This window comes from Perca fluviatilis, chromosome 8 (genome assembly GCF_010015445.1).
Source record: "Perca fluviatilis chromosome 8, GENO_Pfluv_1.0, whole genome shotgun sequence".
Lineage (NCBI taxonomy): Eukaryota > Metazoa > Chordata > Actinopteri > Perciformes > Percidae > Perca > Perca fluviatilis.
Window position 1 is genome coordinate 2,462,413 of NC_053119.1, and position 21,223 is coordinate 2,483,635.

The 21,223-nt window shown below is 43.9% G+C and overlaps 1 long non-coding RNA gene across 1 annotated transcript; it reads left to right on the forward strand.

The window, feature by feature from the left end:
* Nucleotides 1–8,724: 8,724 nt before the first annotated feature.
* On the forward strand, nucleotides 8,725–20,274 carry LOC120563457. The gene is made up of 4 exons (XR_005639955.1): nucleotides 8,725–8,960; nucleotides 19,871–19,895; nucleotides 20,124–20,173; nucleotides 20,256–20,274. It is a non-coding gene; the product is annotated as an uncharacterized LOC120563457 (long non-coding RNA).
* The last annotated feature ends 949 nt before the right edge of the window (nucleotides 20,275–21,223 follow it).

The following is a 21,223-nucleotide window of genomic DNA, read 5'->3' on the forward strand; positions in this document are numbered from 1 at the left end:
TTTTTCATGAATCACTTTAACAACTTCTAACTTGCTCTAAACTACGAAACATTCAATATTATTTTAGGATTTTAACCCTTTAAATGCCCGTTTAATTCTTTAAAACAATTATTATTTATGAAAAACCCAACAAAACATTAATTATTTTCCATAAAATAAATCATAGGGGAATGGGGCTTTGATGGTGATTAGAGGCTTGGATATTTCAATGATAAGCAACAAAACTGATTTGATTGCATTATTTTTTTTATGTAGTTCCAGATACTCCCTCTGAGACACCTTCGAGGCAAAAATGGCCCCATTGACTTCCATTATAACCACATGTTTTGATCTCACTGCCTTTACAGTATGAAACCATGCATTCTGTAATGTCAGCATTTCATTTTGAACTTTTTGGTCATATTTAACATTTTACAGTATTTCACCAGATTCAACCATTTTGCCCAACTCTCACTCTCTCTCACACACACAAACACACACATATACACACACACGGCCCCATAATATAACAAAAAAATACAATGACTTCATGCATCGGCCTACAAGGGCAAAATGGTGCTATTATGAAAAGGTGTTTGCCATTTGATGCTAATGCTTCATTCTGAGATGTGTTCATGGTATTTTTGAATGCAGTGTTTCATTTTAAAGAAGATGTGAGGCATTTTGTGTATAGAGTTTTGAAAAAGAGACAGTTTTGAAAATGTGTGTAAGCAGTTGGAAAAAAGTATCACTAAGGTCAGCACATGCTACATGAACATTTGAAGAGGTTATTTCCAAAAAACTGGTTTTATATTTTCAATAGTGACCTGTGTTTTTCTTTACATGATTGAAGACATTTTTATGATAAATTAAAGCCCCTTTTTACCCCAAATAGGTTTTTTTTTTTTTTTTTTTTTTTTTTTTTTTTTTTACTTTTTTCTTTTTTTTTTCTACCTGTAGGAGTGCTATACTTTTACCAGCAGATAGACTTTATTCTCCCTGTAGGAGATGTTTTCTACCAGCAGATAGACTTTATTCTCCCTGTAGGAGATGTTTTCTACCAGCAGTATATTCTCAAAATAAAAAAAAAAATTAAATAGACTTTATTCTCCCTGTAGGAGATGTTTTCTACCAGCAGATAGACTTTATTCTCCCTGTAAGGAGATGTTTTCTACCAGCAGATAGACTTTATCTTTTTTTTCTCCCTGTAGGAGATGCTTTCTACCAGCAGATAGACTTTATTCTCTCTGTAGGGGATGCTTTCTACCAGGGGACGTGCGCAGACCCTGGGCCCTAGGGCATAGAGCAGTCCTGATGGGCCTCATGTCCCTACACGCAAAAAGAAATAAAATAATTGGGCCTCTGTAGGCCTAGATGTTTATAGGGTAAAAACTTTTAACTGCAATGCTTATTGTAGCCTGATAACACACATTTCTTCCTCCTTTCTCAACATCTTCTAGCCTACTTTCCACTACTTTACTGTGGTTACTACTACATTTTGTTTGTTTTCTCTGTAACTTTACTTGCCAGCCTGTGTACTAGGGTGGGATCGGGCTGAATTTTTTGTCCGAGCCCGTCCCCGTCCGACAGAACCGTGACCGAACCCGGCTCGAGCCTGACAGGCATCAAGAGATTTATGTCCGAGCCCGCCCGGCCCGACACCGTTAAAATCTAATTTTTTCTCATACTAATGACACACGTAGGCTACGTGTTTCTGTGTGGAAAGCTTTTATTAAACAACTGTAAGGCACTCAGAAATGTCAACAGATGGCGCATCAGCACAGTGAGCACCGCGGGGCAACAAGTGCACGTAAACACAGACGCACACAAGAGGCCCAATCATATAATTGAATTAAAATTAACATGTGCCTAGACAGCTATGGGAAATCCTTCCACACAGTAGACTTTCCTTTCATTTTCGTTGGTTTTAAAATCTCCCTGAGGCCAACTTCTTTTTAACATCTTCCATCGTTGCGCTCTGGCTCAATGCGCGGCGTGTTTTCGTGTCAATTAAAGCTATAAACACATTTCCGCAATTCTGCACACAGGAAGACCGGATGTTAGGTTAATATTTCAAATTGATTATAATCCCAAAATGAACCTTTGAATCAAGTGAAACAGGCCCATTACCTAATAAGCTGTTTTAAATTGTAAATGTCCAATGCCTTAGGCTACCGTGCTGATGTGACCTTCTGAGCCAGGCCTGAACCTGTCCATCATTTTTTAAATATCTGTCCAGGAACCATCACCTTATCTTGGTGGAGAGGGTTTGTGTCCCTATGAACCTGAGGGCTGTGTTGTCTGGAGCTTTGTGCTCCTGGTTTGGGTCTCCCAAACGAAGTGGTCTCAGGTGAGGGGCCAGACAAAGAATGGTTTAAAAACTCTATGAGCCAACGAGGGAAGAGGTGAAGTTACCCTGCCCGGAGGAAGCCCGGGGCCCCCGTCTGGAGCCAGGCCCAGATGGCGGGCTCCTCAGCAGCGCCTGGTGGCCGGGTTTGCACGGCGCCCGGCCAGGCACAGCCCGAAGAAGCAACGTGGCAACTCCCTCTCCATTCCATGGGCCCACCACCTGTGGGAGGAACCGCTGGGGTCGGGACGTGGAACGTCACCTCTCTGTGGGGAAGGAGCCGGAACTGGTGCGGGAGGTGGACGCTACCGATTAGATCTGGTGGGGCGCCTCTTACGCACAGTCTCGGTTCTGGAACCGCATACTCCTGGATAGGGGTGGACTCTTTTCTTTCGGAGTTGCCCAGGGTGTGAGGCCGGGGGTGTGGGGATACTCACAAGCCCCGGCTGAGCGCCCGCTTACCGCTGGAAGTTGGCGCCGACGGAGTCGCCTCCCTACGCCTGCGGTTTGTGTGGGGAAAACTCTCTGTTGTTTGTGCATATGCACCAAACAGGAGTTGGAGTATTCGGCCTTCTTGGAGACCTTGAGTGGGAGTCCTGCACGGGGAACAGCCTTCCTGATCTAAACCAAAGTGGTTGTTTGTTGTTGGACTTCTGTGCTAGTCATGGATTGTCTATAACAAACAGCATGTGTCAGTATAGGGATGCTCATAAGTGTACTTGGTACCAGAGCCCTAGGCCAAAGGTCAATGATCGATTTTATGATCATTTCATCTGATCTGAGGCCGTATTTTTTGGAGACTTCGGGGGAAGAGGGGGCAGAGCTGTCAACCCGATCACCATCTGGTGGTGAGTTGGGTCAGGGGTGGGGAAGACTCTGCACAGACCTGGTAAGCCCAAACGTGTAGTGCGGGTAAATTGGAACGTCTGGAGGAGGCCCCTGTCCGACAGACTTTCAACTCACTCCTCCCGGGAGCTTTTCGGTACACCCCTGTGGAGGCTGGGGGCATTGAACCCGAGTGGACAATGTTCAAGTTTCCATTGCTGAAGCTGCGTGGGGAGCTGTGGTCTTAGGGTCTTAGGTGCCTCCAAGGGCGGTAACCCATGAACACCGTGGTGGACACCGATGGTCAGGGAAGCCGTCCGACTGAAAAAGGAGTCTTTCCGTGATATGTTATCCCAGAGGGACTCCAGAGGCAGTTGCAGGGTACTGAAGGGCCCGAAGGACTGCAGCCTCTGCCGTGAAAAGAGGCAAAGCAGCGGGTGTGGGAGAAGTTCGAGAAGACATGGAGAAAGGACTTTCGGTCCGGCACCAAGGTGGTGGTTCTGGAAAACCGTTCGCCACCTCAGGAGGAGGCGCGGGGAACCATCCAAGCTGTGTACAGTAATGATGGGACACTGTTGACCTCAACTGAGGAGGTAATAGGCCGGTGGAAGGAGCACTTTGAGGAACTCCTGAATCCGACTTATACGCCCTATATGTTAGAGGCAGAGCTGGAGGATGACGGGGGATTGTTGTCAATTTCCCAGGTGGAAGTCACTGATGTAGTCAAACAACTCCACAGTGGCAAAGCCCCTGGGATTGATGTGATCCGTCCAGAAATGCTCGGGGCTCTGGGTGTGGAGGGGCTGTCCTGGTTGACACGCCCCTTCAACATTGCGTGGAAGTCTGGAGCAGTGCCAAAGGAGTGGGGGACCGGGGGGTTGTTCCCCTTTTTAAAAGGGGGATTAGAGGGTGTGTGCCAATTACAGGGGTATCACACTTCTCAGCCTCCCTGGTAAAGTCTACTCCAAGGTGCTGTAAAGGAGAGTTCGGCCGATAGTCGAACCTCAGATAGAAGAGGAACAATGTGGATTCCCGTCCTGGTCGCGTGGAAAAATGGACCGAGATCTTCACTCTCGCAAGGATCCTGGAGGGGGCCTGGGAGTATGCCCATCCGGTCTACATGTGTTTCGGTTGGATTTGGAGGTGTATGCCCGGGTTCCCCAGGAGATACTGTGCGAGGTGCTGGGAGCATGGGGTAGGGGTCTCTACTCAGGGCCATCCAATCTCTGTACGACCAAAGTGAGAGCTGTGTCCGGGTTCTCGGCAGTAAGTCGGACTCGTTTCAGGTGAGGGTTGGCCTCCGCCAGGGCTGCGCTTTGTCACCAATCCTGTTTGTAACATTTATGGACAGGATATCAAGGCATAGTCGAGGTGGGGAGGGTCGCGGTTCGGTGGGCTGGGGATCTCATCGCTGCTCTTTGCAGATGATGTGGTCCTGATGGCATCATCGCCCTACGACATTCAGCACTCACTGGATTGGTTCGCAACCGAGTGTGAAGCGGCTGGGATGAGGATCAGCACCTCTAAATCTGAGGCCATGGTTCTCAGCAGGAAACCAATGGAGTGCCTACTCCAGGAAGGGAATGAGTCCTTACCCCAAGAGAAGGAGTTCAAGTACCTTGGGGTTTTGTTCGCAAGTGAGGGGACAATGGAGCGGAGATTGGTCGGAGAATCGGCGTTGTGACAAAAGAGAGCCGAGCCAGAAGGCAAAGCTCTCGATCTACCGGCCAGTTTTCGTTCCTACCCTCACCTATGGTCATGAAGGCTGGGTCATGACCGAAAGTACAAGATCCAGGGTACAAGCGGCCGAAATGGGTTTCCTCAGGAGGGTGGCTGGCGTCTCCCTTAGAGATAGGGTGAGAAGCTCAGTCATCCGTGAGGAGGCTCGAGTAGAGCCGCTGCTCCCTCATGTTGAAAGGAGCCAGTTGAGGTGGTTCGGGCATCTGGTAAGGATGCCCCTGGCGCCTCCCTAGGGAGGTGTTCCAGGCACGTCCAGCTGGGAGGGAGGCCTCGGGGAAGACCCAGGACTAGGTGGAGGGATTATATCTCCAACCGGCCTGGGGAACGCCGGGATCCCCCAGTCGGAGCTGGTTAATGTTGCTTTCGGAAAGGGAAGTTTGGGGACCCCTGCTGGAGCTGCTCCCCCGCGACCCGACACGGATAGCGGACGTAGATGGATGGATGGATGTCAGGCTCGGGCCGGGTCTCCCAGCCTTAGTGTGTACTCACGGTGTCTCTCTGATGATCTGTTAATTTATCTGGCCACACATCTGGATCCTCTGGCAAAAACTGGTCTGCACTGCTCTGCCTACTTTCCAGTTCCTCAGCTCTCCATTTCCACACTGTGCTCAGAGCTGCCTGCTGTCTTCACTAGGGGTGGGTACTGTTTTGGATTTTTACGATTCCGATGCCGAACCGGTACTTTTAAAACGATTCCAATTTCTAACTGATTCCTAAACCCGATTCTTGAAAAACTGAAAAATTACATAAAAGAAAGGCTTTTTATGGAGTTTTTTTTAAATTGAAAATTATTTAAATTTGACAATATATTGACATTTTAAAGTACTTAAATATATAATAAGTACACCTAAGTCACACAACTATAAAATAATTTTACAAATAACAGTTACACTATTAACAAGTAACAACAAAATAAATGTTGAGTTGGTATGCCAACCAGCTTCAAACTTTAGCAGTTCTTTTGCAGAAAAATGATCATGTTGGCAAGACAGGACACCTCTCCTGACTTATGACATGTCCTGCACAGGAGAAAACTCTCTCAGGTGTTGTCCAAGTGGCCTGTACACACAGGTAGGAGTTTGAAAGGGCAGACAATTTGGGGAGGCTGTCCTGCCTCCCCCACCACCAGGCTACACGGTCTTGTCCTGAACAATAGACTAGCAGAGCAAGTGTAACATGTTTACTAGCGATCCACGTGTAGTCAGTGAATGGTTAATATGCTTTTGCTTACGTCCGTTTTGGTGAGCCCAGAGGGGAAATATGCCATTTTAAAAGTAGCCTACATTTACAGTTGCTAGCTAACGGTAGACTACAGAGAGAAAGTGTGATATTTTTACGTCCCTTTTGGTGTGTACAAAAGCCGTCAATCAGCAGTCGTTGTAGAGTGCATGTCCAAGAATAAGCGCGAACCGCACTTCACACCGCTGATCGGGCACATGCGCCACTTTCGGCAGAAAAGGCAGAAAGAAAAAGAGTTGCTGTCTGGAGCGACGGAAGGAAAATATGTCAGTCGGAACCGAAGGAGGAACTGAAATTCGTGTTCTAATCCAGTCCGAATATTACAGTTTAGCGTAGGAACCAGTACCATACTGGAACCAGGTGTCGGTATCCAACCCTTGTCTTCACTCCCATCATCCTCAATCACATCTTCTCCATCATCTTTCTCTATGAAGGATACATTTGATATTAACCTCTTATCCTAATTGTAACCTAATATAATAAAACCCACTAACATGTTACTGTTACTTAACACTTTTCAGTCAAAATGGCTAAAGATGGTTTGCTTTAATTTTGATATAAATTATATATTATCTCAAATCCAAAGAGGAGGATGGGGGTCTGTTGCTACTCCACTCCCTGGTGGGACAGTTTCTGAAACTGAGGGCCATGTGTTTCCCAATGTTAACATTTGCTTCTACTAAATCTGACATAACTATAATGTTGACATGATATGTATCTACCAATGAGCTACCGAGCTACCTATGACACTGATTAGCCTATTATTGCTAATTATAGACATTATAGCCTATTCATTTAAAATTAAACATGTTTTAAATTAGGCTATTACAATGGTGTGTTGTATGGACACAGCATTGATAGTGTAGTTTATCTATTTAGCCTTTACCTCAGATTACATGTATAACCAAATTATCATTTGAAATTGTATGTTTTGCTCTTTCAATGGGTTGTCTCAGTCCGTTTTTAGCACTCCACGGTCGTGGAGATATTCAAGCAGTTTAGCACCAAGGATTTTGTTTTTTAGTTTGTGCTCACCTTTCTTTGAAAAGAAGTCAGTTACCAATTGTTTCCCCTCATTTTGTTTTCTCTACTTCTCCTGTCTCTCCATTCTTTTAGCCTGATTTGACTTTCTTTGAGAAAGACATTTCTAGTTTGGCTCCACCAGATGAGCTAATGTAAACAAAATGTGTGCAGATGGACTAAACCATTTGGTGAATTAGCAAGGGGTGGCTGAGACCTTAGATAGTCTTTTTTGTATACAAAATGTAGTTAGTCAATCAACCAAGCCAATACACTCACTTTACATTTTATCTGACATGCATTATGAAATTTAATTAGGAAATGAAAATATCCAGGTGAAATAAAATATATTCCAGACTTTTCAAGGGCCCTCTCTCCCTTGGACCCTGGTAATCAGTATTGCTTTTACCCCCAGTCCGACGCCCTGCTTTCTACCAGCAGATAGACTTTATTCTCCCTGTAGGAGATGTTTTCTACCAGCAGATAGACTTTATTCTCCCTGTAGGAGATGTTTTCTACGCAAGATAGACTTTATTCTCCCTGTAGGAGATACTTTCTACCAGCAGATAGACTTTATTCTCCCTGTAGGAGATGTTTTCTACCAGCAAATAGACTTTATTCTCCCTGTAGGAGATGTTTTCTACCAGCAAATAGACTTTATTCTCCCTGTAGGGAGATGTTTTCTACCCAGCAAATAGACTTTATTATTCCCTGTAGGAGATGTTTTCTACCAGCAGATAGACTTTATTCTCCCTGTAGAAGATACTTTCTACCAGCAGATGGACTTTATTCTCCCTGTAGGAGATGTTTTCTACCAGCAGATAGACTTTATTCTCCCTGTAGGAGATGCTTTCTACCAGCAGATAGACTTTATTCTCCCTGTAGGAGATGCTTTCTACCAGCAAATAGACTTTATTCTCCCTGTAGGAGATGTTTTCTACCAGCAGATAGACTTTATTCTCCCTGTAGGAGATACTTTCTACCAGCAGATAGACTTTATTCTCCCTGTAGGAGATACTTTCTACCAGCAGATAGACTTTATTCTCTCTGTAGGAGATGTTTTCTACCAGCAGATATACTTTATTCTCCCTGTAGGAGATGTTTTCTACCAGCAGATAGACTTTATTCTCCCTGTAGGAGATACTTTCTACCAGCAGATAGACTTTATTCTCCCTGTAGGAGATGTTTTCTACCAGCAGATATACTTTATTCTCTCTGTAGGAGATACTTTCTACCAGCAGATAGACTTTATTCTCCCTGTCGGAGATGCTTTCTACCAGCAGATAGACTTTATTCTCCCTGTAGGAGATACTTTCTACCAGCAGATAGACTTTATTCTCTCTGTAGGAGATGTTTTCTACCAGCAGATATACTTTATTCTCCCTCGTAGGAGATGTTTTCTACCAGCAGATAGACTTTATTCTCCCTGTAGGAGATACTTTCTACCAGCAGATACACTTTATTCTCCCTGTAGGAGATACTTTCTACCAGCAGATAGACTTTATTCTCCCTGTAGGAGATGTTTTCTACCAGCAGATAGACTTTATTCTCCCTGTAGGAGATACTTTCTACCAGCAGATAGACTTTATTCTCCCTGTAGGAGATGTTTTCTACCAGCAGATAGACTTTATTCTCCCTGAAGGAGATGCTTTCTACCAGCAGATGGCATTATTTCCACAGTTTTCCCCTGAACTGATGACTGATGGGAAATGCTGCAACATCTAAAGAGCACTTAAAGGCAGAACAGAAAGGGGAGCGTTGTCATATCTCTGTGAGGACGGTGAAGCCTTCAGTCTACTCTTCAGCTCAGGTAACACATCTTATTCCAGCTGGTCTGATGAGGGAGTTCTCTCACGCTTTCAATGGATTAGTTTCAGTCTTAACTATCTCTGTTAAAACAATGTATGAACGTTATTGGAAAGAACTGATGCTCTGTTTTTGTGCCTTTTCGTAGCTTACTGAACATTGTTTAGAATTTAACTTTCTTAAACATTTGATTTGAGATGAAAAGAACAAAGAGGGAAGATGTTTCTGCTGATTCTTTGTTATGAAGCCACATTTATTAGTGTTGCGGCTGTAAGCAGTCCAACAAAGTGCTGCCGCAAGGGGACTAAACTCTGATATATATAGTATAGACCTACTGAACTTTTATTATAGTTGTAAAATCAAGAAATCTGAATTCAAGGCGATCATTTAAAAATCTTCTGTTAACCCTCGAGCTGTCTGTCCCTCGACCAACAAGCAATGTTTTGTTTTTCTGGATCAAAATTCAAAATGAAAACTTTTTAGGTGTATTTTTTGACACTTTTGTCATTTTTCAGACATTTTTATAATTTTTTTTTCATGTTTTGGTCACTTTTTCTGATGTTTTTGTCGATTTTTGACCTTTTTTGACATTTTTGTCACTTTTTTCAACATTCTTTTAGCATTTTTTCTTCAAATGATATAAAATTGAATAAAACACCCAAATTCAATGCAAGTAGTGAACTGATCATGTTTCTTACTTGTAGAAAGCGTTGTATGGAACAATCCACACATCTACGTTATATTTTTTTTGACAGTTTGGTTGTTCACATGTGACCCTGATCCTAGTTGCAGATACACACACAAACACTTACACACACTTACACACACACACACACACACCAGCAGCTAACAAATGTGACCCTATAACTCTAGTAAAATAGAAACCAGAGTCTCCTTTTCTGTTTGTGATTACAGTTTTTACAATCACTTTGCTACTAATTTCAGAACTGTGATGTCATTTTTCAACATTGCATTGTGCATTCATATCTTTAAAGAAATCTTGCACTTGCACAATCATTGGTTCAAAAACTAATATATTGTGAAATACAAAACGTAAACACAAAAAAAAAACCCCCCCGATAGGTTTCACTGGGTCATCGTTCTTACAATCATTAAATATTGTAGTACAAAATAGGTGATACATGTTTCATTATGGTACTAGATGTAAAGACTTTCCTATAAAAGTACTGCAGTAGTAGAGAATATACTACAGACACAGTGGAATCATTCAACAAAACCTGAAATGTATTGATGAAAAACAGAACAGTAACGATCACAACATAGGTTGATTTGAATTAAAGCAAAATAATTAGCAAGGAAATAGAAACGAAAAGACAGTAGTATGTAAAACATCAGTGTTCCTCAACTTGCTTGTACTGTAAAAGCAAAACAAAGAAGTGATTACTGTACTTCTACATCTTCTTCAACTCTGTCTTGTGGATTTGGCCACAGGTTCTCATCTACATTGCAATTAGCCAAACATCTTGGAATAAAACTTCGGCATGGCAAACAATGTGGTCCAAGTATATACACTACCGTTCAAAAGTTTAAGAACTCCACAGTTTTTATTGAAATTTTAGCAGTTCAAGTCCAATGAGTAGCTTGAAATGATACAAAGGTAAGTGGTGAACTGCCTGAGGTTAATAAAAGTAAACTGAAAAATAATGTGCATTTCAGTATTTTACAAAAAAAAGAAATGGGTTAACAATGTAAAGATGTTCTGCAGCAATGGAGGTCAATCTTTGAAAGTTGGTGCTACCAATTCCCACAGGTGTTCCAACTTGTCTGGATTACTTACAACCCCCTCTGTTTGTATAAAAGTATTGTTGGAACACACTGTGGTACCGTCACTCGTGATCATTATATGAACAGTATTGAACTGCAGAAAGTAGTGTGTTGCCATACAAATGGCGGGAAAAGGCAATTAACAATGGAAGAGAGACAGACCATCATAACACTTAAGAATGTTGGTCTTTCCTACAGAGAAATTGCGAAGAAAGTCAAGGTGTCAGTGAGTACAGTATTCTTCACTATCAAAAGGCACTACTGGGGGAAACTCTGACAGGAAGAGGTCTGGCAGACCCAAAGCCACAACAGAATCAGAAGACAAGTTTCTGAGAGTCAACAGCTTGCGCGGATAGGCGTCTCACAGGACAACAGCTTCAAGCACAGCTTAATAGTGGTCGTAATAAGAAGTCTCAGTTTCAACTGTAAAGAGAAGACTTGGAGCTGCAGGTTTGATAGGTCCAGTTGCAGCAAGAGAGCCATTGCTAAGACGTCAGAATAAGAAAAAGAGGCTTGCCTGGGCAAAGAAACAACATCAATGGACTACTGAAGCCTGGAAGGTGTTATGGACTGATGAATCAAAATCAGAAATCTTCGGTTCATCACGCAGGATTTTGTACGCCGTTAGTAGGTGAAAGGATGGTTCCTCAGTGTGTGACATCAACTGTCAAACATGGAGGAGGAAGCGTGATGGTCTGGGGCTGTTTTGCTGGATCCAGGGTCGTTGATTTGTACAGAGTGAAAGGCTTGGAAAATTTTGGACACACCTTCTCATTCAATGAGTTTCCTTTTTATTTTCATGACTATTTACATTGTAGATTCTCACTGAAGGCATCAAAACTATGAATGAACACATATGGAATTATGTACTTAACAAAAAGTGTGAAATAACTGAAAACATGTCTTATATAGTAGTTTCATCAATGTAGCAACCCTTTGCTCTGATTACTGCTTTACACACTCTTGGCATTCTCTTGATGAGCTTCAAGAAGTAGTCAACTAAAATGTCTGAGTGTCACCAGCAAAGCACCCCCACACCATCACACCTCCTCCTCCATGCTTCACGGTGGGAACCCGGCATGTAGAATCCATCCCTTCACCTTTTCGCGTTGCACAAAGACACGGCGGTTGGAACCAAAGATCTCAAATTTGGACTCATCAGACCAAAGCACAGATTTCCACTGGTCTAATGTCCTTTCCTTGTGTTTCTTGGCCCAAACTAATCTCTTCTGCTTGTTGCCTCTCCTTAGCAGTGGTTTCCTAGCAGCTACTTGACCACGAAGGCCTGATTCGCTTCGGTCTCCTCTTAACAGTTGTTCTAGAGATGTGTCTGCTGCTAGAACTCTGTGTGGCATTCATCTGGTCTCTAATCTGAGATGCTGTTAACTTGCGAATTTTTGAGGCTGGTGATTCAGATGAACTTATCCTCAGCAGCAGAGGTGACTCTTGGTCTTCCTTTCCTGGAGCGTTCCTCATGTGAGCCTGTTTCGTTGTAGCCTTGATGGTTCTTGTGACTGCACTTGGGGACCCATTTAAAGTTTTCGCAATTTTCCGGACTGACTGATCTTCATTTGTTAAAGTAATGATGGCCACTCGTTTCTTTTTCTTTTTCTTTACTTAGCTGATTGGTTCTTGCCATAATATGAATTCTAACAGTTGTCCAATAGGGCTGTCGGCTGTGTATCAACCTGACTTCTGCACAACACAACTGACTGCCCCAACCCCATTAATAAGAGAAAAATACCACTAATTAAACCTGACAAAGCACACCTGTGAATTGAAAACCATTTCAGGTGACTACCTCATGAAGCTCATTAAGAGAACACCAAAGTTTTGTAATGCTATCAAAAGCAAAGGGTGGCTACTTTGAAGAATCTGAAATATAAGACATGTTTTCAGTTATTTCACACTTTTGTTAAGTACATAATTCAATATGTGTTCATTCATTGTTTTGATACCTTCAGTGAGAATCTACAATGTATACTCACAAGCCCGCCTTTAGCCCCCGCGCCTATGTTGGAGTTTACCCCGGTGGACGAGAGGGTCGCTTCCCTAGCCACGCGGGTTGTGGGGGAAAATCCTGACTGTTGTTTGTGCATATGCACCAAACAAGAGTTCAGAGTATTCGGCCTTCTTGGAGACCGTGACTGGAGTCCTGCATGGGGCTCCAGTGGGGGACTCCATTGTTCTGCTGGGGGACTTCAACGCAGCGTGGGCAATGATGGAGACACATGGAGAGGCGTGATTGGGAGGAACGGCCTCCCTGATCTAAACCAGAGTGGTTTGTTGTTGGACTTCTGTGCTAGTCATGGATTGTCTATAACAAACACCATGTTCCAACATAGGGATGCTCATAAGTGTACCTGGTACCAGAGCACCCTAGGCCGAAGGTCAATGATCGATTTTATAATCGTTTCATCTGATCTGAGGCCGTATGTTTTGGACACTCGGGTGAAGAGAGGGGCGGAGATGTCAACTGATCACCATCTGGTGGTGAGTTGGGTCAGGGGGTGGGGGAAGACTCTGGACAGACCTGGTAAGCCCAAACGGGTAGTGCGGGTAAATTAGGAACGTCTGAGGAGGCCCCTGTCCGACAGACTTTCAACTCACACCTCCGCGGAGCTTTCGTGCATCCCTGTGGAAGCTGGGGGCATTGAACCCGAAGTGGACAATGTTCAAAGTTTCCATTGCTGAAGCTGCAGTGAGGAGCTGTGGTCTTAGGGTCTTACAGTGCCTTGCGAAAGTATTCGGCCCCTTGAACGTTTCGACCTTTTGCCACATTTCAGGCCTCAAACATAAAGATATAAAACTGTAATTTTTTGTGAAGAATCAACAACAAGTGGGTCCCAATTATGAAGTGGAACGAAATTCATTGGCTATTTCAAACTTTTTTAACAAATAAAAACTGAAAAAGTGGGCGGCAAAATTATTCAGCCCTTTTACTTTCAGTGCAGCAAACTCTCTCCAGAAGTTCAGTGAGGATCTCTGAATGATCCAATGTTGACCTAAATGACTAATGATGATAAATAGAATCCAGCTGTGTGTAATCAAGTCTCCGTATAAATGCATCTGCTCTGTGATAGTCTCAGAGGTCCGTGTAAAGCCAGAGAGCATCATGAAGAACAAGGAACACACCAGGCAGGTCCGAGATACTGTTGTGGGGAAGTTTAAAGCCGGATTTGGATACAAAAGATTTCCCAAGCTTTAAACATCCCAAGGAGCACTGTGCAGCGCGATAATATTGAAATGGAAGGAGTATCAGACCACTACAAACCTATGAAGCCCGGCCGTCCCTCTAAACTTTCAGCTCATACAATGAGAAGACTGATCAGAGATCCAGCCAAGAGGCCCATGATCACTCTGGATGAACTGCAGAGATCTACAGCTGAGGCGGGAGACTCTGTCCATAGGACAACAATCAGTCGTATACTGCACAAATCTGGCCTTTATGGAAGAGTGGCAAGAAGAAAGCCATTTCTTAAAGATATCCATAAAAGTGTCGTTCAAAGTTTGCCAAAAGCCACCTGGGAGACACACCAAACATGTGGAAGAAGGTGCTGTGGTCAGATGAAACCAAAATCGAACCTTTTGGCAACAATGCAAAACGTTATGTTTGGCGTAAAAGCAACACAGCTCATCACCCTGAACACACCATCCCCACTGTCAAACATGGTGGTGGGCGCATCATGGTTTGGGCCTGCTTTTCTTCAGCAGGGACAGGGAAGATGGTTAAAATTGATGGGAAGATGGATGGAGCCAAATACAGGACCATTCTGGAAGAAAACCTGATGGAGTCTGCAAAAGACCTGAGACTGGGGACGGAGATTTGTCTTCCAACAAGACAATGATCCAAAACATAAAGCAAAATCTACAATGGAATGGTTCACAAATAAACATATCCAGGTGTTAGAATGGCCAAGTCAAAGTCCAGACCTGAATCCAATCGAGAATCTGTGGAAAGAACTGAAAAATGCTGTTCACAAACGCTCTCCATCCAACCTCACTGAGCTCGAGCTGTTTTGCAAGGAGGAATGGGCAAAAATGTCAGTCTCTCGATGTGCAAAACTGATAGAGACATACCCACGCGACTTACAGCTGTGTAACCGCCAAAGGTGGCGCTACAAAGTATTAACTTAAGGGGGCTGAATAATTTTGCACGCCCAATATTTCAGTTTTTATTTGTTTAAAAGGTTTGAAATATCCAATAAATTTCGTTCCACTTCATGATTGTGTCCCACTTGTTGTTGATTCTTCACAAAAATTACAGTTTTATATCTTTATGTTTGAGGCCTGAAATGTGGCAAAAGGTCGAAAAGTTCAAGGGGCCCGAATACTTTCGCAAGGCACTGTAGGTGCCTCAAGGGGCGGTAACCCACGAACACGGTGGTGGACACCGGTGGTCAGGGAAGCCGTCCAACTGAAGAAGGAGTCATTCTGGGATATGTTATCCCAGAGGACTCGCAGGCGGGGCCAGGGTACCAAAGGGCCCGAGGGCTGCAGCCTCTGCCGTGAAAGAGGCAAAGCAGCGGGTGTGGGAGAAGTTTGGAGAAGACATGGAGAAGGACTTTCGGTCGGCACCAAGGTGGTGCTTCTGGAAAATTGTTCGCCACCTCAGGAGGGCAAGGGAACCATCCAAGCTGTGTACAGTAAGGATGGGACACTGTTGACCTCAACTGAGGAGGTAATAGGGTGGTGGAAGGAGCACTTTGAGGAACTCCTGAATCCGACTATACGCCCTCTATGTTAGAGGCAGAGCTGGAGGATGACGGGGGATTGTTGTCAATTTCCCAGGTGGAAGTCACTGATGTAGTCAAACAACTCCACAGTGGCAAAGCCCCTGGGATTGATGAGATCTGTCCAGAAATGCTCAAGGCTCTGGGTGTAGAGGGGCTGTCCTGGTTGACACGCCTCTTCAACATGCGTCGGAAGTCTGGTACAGGGCCAAAGGAGGCGCAGACCAGGGTGGTGGTTCCCCCTTTTTAAAAAGGGGACCAGAGGGTGTGTGCCAATTACAGGGGTATCGCACACCTCAGCCTCCCTGGTAAAGTCTACTCCAAGGTGCTGTAAAGGAGGGTTTGGCCGATAGTCGAACCTCGGGTTGAGGAGGAACAATGCGGATTCCGTCCTGGTTGTGGAACAACGGACCAGCTTTCTTCACTCGCAAGGATCCTGGAGGGAGCCTGGGAGTATGCCTAACCGGTCTACATGTGTTTTGTGGATCTGGAAAGGCGTATGACCCGGGTCCCCGGAAGATACTGTGGCAGGTGCTGCGGAGTATGGGGTGAGGGTCTCTTCTCAGGGCCATCCAATCTCTATGCACGACAAAGTGAGAGCTGTATCCGGGTTCTTGGCAGTAAGTCGGACTCGTTTCAGGTGAGGGTTGGCCTCCGCCAGGGCTGCCCTTTGTCACCAATCCTGTTTGTATTATTTATGGACAGGATATCGAGGCATAGTCAGGGTGGGGAGGGTTGCGGTTCGGTGGGCTGGGGATCTCATCGCTGCTCTTTGCAGATGATGTGGTCCTGATGGCATCATCGGCCTGTGACCTTCAGCACTCACTGGATCGGTTTGCGGCCGAGTGTGAAGCGGCTGGGATGAGGATCAGCACCTCTAAATCTGAGGCCATGGTTCTCAGCAGGAAACCGATGGAGTGCCTACTCCAGGTAGGGAATGAGTCCCCTTACCCCAAGTGAAGGAGTTCAAGTACCTTGGGGTTTTGTTAGCGAAAGTGAGGGGACAATGGAGCGGAGATTGGTCGGAGAATCGGGCGCAGTGGGTGCGGTATTACATTCAATTTATCGCACCGTTGTGACGAAACTGAGCCAGAAGGCAAAGCTCTCGATCTGCCGGTCAGTTTCGTTCCTACCCTCACCTATGGTCATGAAGGCTGGGTCATGACCGAAAGAACAAGATCCAGGGTACAAGCGGCCGAAATGGGTTTCCTCAGGAGGGTGGCTGGCGTCTCCCTTAGAGATAGGGTAGAAGCTCAGTCATCCGTGAGGAGCTTGGGTAGAGCCGCTGCTCATTATTCGCGTCGAAAGGAGCCAGTTGGGGTGGTTCGGCATCTGGTAAGGATGCCCCCTGGCGCCCTCCCTAGGGGAGGTGTTCCAGGTACGTCCAACTGGGAGGAGGCCCTCGGGGAAGACCCAGGACTAGGTGGAGGGATTATATCTCCAACCTGGCCTGGGAACGCCTCGGGATCCCCCAGTCGGAGCTGATTAATGTTGCTCGGGGAAAGGGAAGTTTGGGGTCCCCTTCTGGATCTGCTCCCCGACCCGACAACCGGATAAGCGGACGAAGATGGATGGATGGATGGATGGATGATTGGTTCATGCCCCACGCTACTTGGTGACAATTAATCTGGTTATCTTGAAACTTTCATGATCTAAACATGGAATATTATTTGTCTGTTTCCAGTACAACTGTGCATTAAGAGTAATGCAACAGTTACTTATCATTTTGACCAGTTGACAATCATCTGAAATGCAATGTGTGAATTGCTTTTTGAAATACTAGTACTTTGATGTTAAGTTGTGTCACATTGAACAGGTGATCTTTGTTCAATGAACATATGATCTTTGGTTTATGTGTATTGTATCCAAGCAATTGAAACAAGTGTTAGAGTTTTGAGAAATGTATATTTTGATCATTGGTTGTGAGTTTTGTGTCTAGAGTTTTGAAAAATGACGTCAAGGTTCTGAAATTAGTGCCAAAGTGATTGTAAAAACCTGTAACTGGTGAATACTAACAAGTCTCTATGTCAACTGATTATTTTGTTGAGTATTTATTAAATCTATTAATAATAACATTTGCGTAAAGTAAGTAAAATAAATGGTAAGGTAGTCAGAGTTGTGTTAATACACTTAATATTTTGTTTAAATTTCAAAAATAAATAGTTATTCATTAACTATTTGGCCTATTTTTCCCTTGAGCCCCTGCCGCCAAAATCTCTGTGCACGTCCCTGTGTGTGTGGTGTGTCGCGTGTGTGTGCGTGTGTGTGTGTGTGTGTGTGCGTGTGTGTGCGTGTGTGTGCACTTCCCCGGTGTGTCTGTGCATGTCCCCGTGTGTGTGTCTGTGCGCGCCGCTGTGTGTGTGGCCCTAATTCTCTTCTATAAGATATGGACTAATTATTTATTTGTGCAAATATTTTGTGTGCAGGATATATAAAAATATATTTATTTTGTTGTATTTCTATGAAGATTGTATCCGTCATATTTAGGTTAGTCACTTTCTTTTCGTACTATGTATGGTACTATATATATATATATATATATATATATATATATATATATATATATTTAACCCGGTATTATGTTGAAAAAAATGACATTGATGATGTTACCGGGTTGATGATACCCGTACAGTGCAAATACACTCAAAACAAACTTTTTTCCTCATCACAAACATTTTTCCCCCAAAACTGTTTTTACCAATTATTTAGTGAAAATATTTCCGGTATACACTTGCATATTCCATGTATAGTAGCTAGATTTGGCATCCTAGGATGCCCATATTTTGATGCCATACTTGGCAGGCTTGTTGGGCATGTACTGTCAGAAGGGACAGCACCCCCTGAATGGAACAAGGTGTTCATCTACAGTGACATGGGGACCAGGATTGTACAAGACAGGTACAATTTTGACCCATTCATCCCATACATCTCTGATCTCAGCTAGTTTGTCTCTTTCACTCGACCAGCTCTGGTGTTGGGAACACCCAAGCTTTCGTGTAAATTGACTCCAAAGACATTGTTGCTAGAAATATTGGCCTCTCCTTTGACTTGTACACTCCAGCCAATACTATTCAATTTTATTTTATTTATAGTATCAAATCATAACAAGAGTTATCTCGAGACACTTTACAGATAGAGTCCGTCTAGACCACAGTCTATGAATTCCAAAGCCCCAACAATTACAGTAATTCCCCCAAGAGCAAGCATTATCAGTGGCTGTTGCGCGGCGGTGAGGAAAAACTCCCTTTTAGGAAGAAACCTCGACAGACCCAGACTCTTGGTAGCGGTGTCTGACGGGCCGGTTGCTGATGTGATGAACAGTGGCGATAATAGTCACATTAGAGATAATGGAACAGTGACTTTGAGGTAGTCATGGAAGTTCATGTCATAGCAGGGCACATCGTGTCATACTGAGTAGTGCAGTCTCCAATACTGGATCCTGACTACTCTGTGCCGTATGAACATCACAGCAGGGCGTTGCGGGATGTAACATGGCACTGCAAGAGCCGGGTGGATGCGCGGGCGGGAGCAGGACTAGGATTTCAATGTATGCATGCAAGTCAATCTGATCCAGTGGCTTCCATTTCTTTTGAAATACACGCCTCCCCGCAAGTTGGTTATGTCCACTATGATCCTATCTATTGGTTGGGATATGAAGAGATGAAATGGTGATTGAACATCATCAACTAGTGTGGCAGAAAATCTTGTGGGGCTTGGAGTCATCTTGATGACAGTCTGCCTTGGCGTCAGTGTGGTGATGTTGACCATTTTATGTTAGCATCTTTAGCTGTCCATGTTGAGGATGATTGCTGCCCATTGTTTTCAGCTAATGTATACTACACCAGACTGGTCCCCTGAATCGTCTTCATCATAGGAAAATTCACAATCCGGATCGTCAATAGCATCCGCACACACACACAGACACACACACACACACACACACACAAACACCCCCACACACACACACACACACATACACACACACACACACACCTAAATGGGTGTTGAAAGTCTCCGGGTCAAAATGACCCGCAACATCATCTTTGTATACAAACTCTGAACAGATATTCCACTACACATCAGTGTGTCCAGATTTTACGAACAAGTTCATGACCCTAAATGAGGAAATGTCATAAAATTTCATGCAGAAAAAGATAGGTTAACCAGTATTTTTGGTCAACACAAAACCCAAATGGGTCAAATTGACCCTTAACATAATATGAGGGATATATATATATATAGTACCATATATAGTTGAATATATATATATATATATATATATATATATATATATATATATATATATATATATATATATATATATCAGTACTGGAGTAAATGTTTGAAGTATTTTTCCACCACTATTTTTATGATGTACACATTTTGTTTTACACAGAGACCCAGAATGGCGCCAACCCCCAGTAAGAACCAGTTTTCTGTTCTGTTCAGGGAAGTTGAAATAAGTAATGAATGACAGACAGGTGTATGAAGTTATACTTAATATAAAGTGTTAAATGGTGGGACTCATTGACGTTTTAGTTGGTTTTCTAATTGATTTTATTAGTTCAGTGTGCCATAACATCCCCTGAAAAACGCTCTCTGTTTTTGTAAACTCACTTTTGTTGTTAAATCACTTTTCTACCTTTCAGGTCAGCTGGTGAGCTGTTGGCTCTGATTAAGGAAAGCACCAAAGTAAAAGGTAGACTACACACGTCATAAAACTATCTATGGTTAGTGTTTTACATGTTCCATCGTAATTCCTCGTCTGTCATGGGTTGCAGAGCCAGATTACCTGAAATGGGTTTCAGACTTTGTGTCCATGTATAAACCGAAGACCATCACCTTAAAGAATCCAGCTGGTGCCAGGTGGAAGATCGGAGGCCTGGAAGACACCATTTACAAAGGGAATGATGGCAAGTTGAATGAGTGGGGGGAATTCTACCTTCCTAAACCAGTAAATATGGAGGTTGTAGGAGTAGTGAAGTGGATGTACCCGTGTGATCAGCTGGTCCTGATGACCTGTGAGAAGAAAAAGGTGTATGTCTTCGATGGAGAGGAAGAGGAGCTGCACATGGTGGCCAAGAGTCTGGAGAAGCTAGTTGATAAGGGACTGATGTATCCGTCATCACAGAGCTACTACAAAAGACAGCCCTCCAAAGATATGGTGAGAAGTCAATTCAATTTCAATTCAATTTTATTTATAGTGTCAAATCATAACAAGAGTTATGTCAAGACACTTTACAGATAGAGTAGGTCTAGACCACACTCTATAATTCACAAAGACCCAACAATTCCAGTACTTTCCCCACGAGCATTTAGTTCAACAGTGGCGCAGGAAAAACTCCCCTTTAGCGAGAAACCTGGGACAGACCCAGGCTCTTGTCGGTGGCCGGTGTCTGACGTTGCGGTTCGGGGTTTGATGAACAGTGACAATAACAGTCAAGATAATGAAACAGTGACTAGAAGGTCTGAGCAGGGCAATGCAGGGTGTTACAGGGTTTAGTAGGGCACTGCAGGGCATAGCAGGGCATCGGGCAGGACCAAGGTTCCACCCTAATCCAAGGAAACGGCGGGGCCAGAAAAGATAAAGACTCCGGGGAATATGCTCCTCAGAGCTAAGTTAGTAACAAGCATTTTTGGGCATGGATGCACACAGATGGAAAGAGAGAAGAGAGAGGAGATCAGTGTATCAAAGGAAGTCCCCCAGCAGTCTAAAAATATAACCGCCATAATTAAGAGCTGGTCCAAG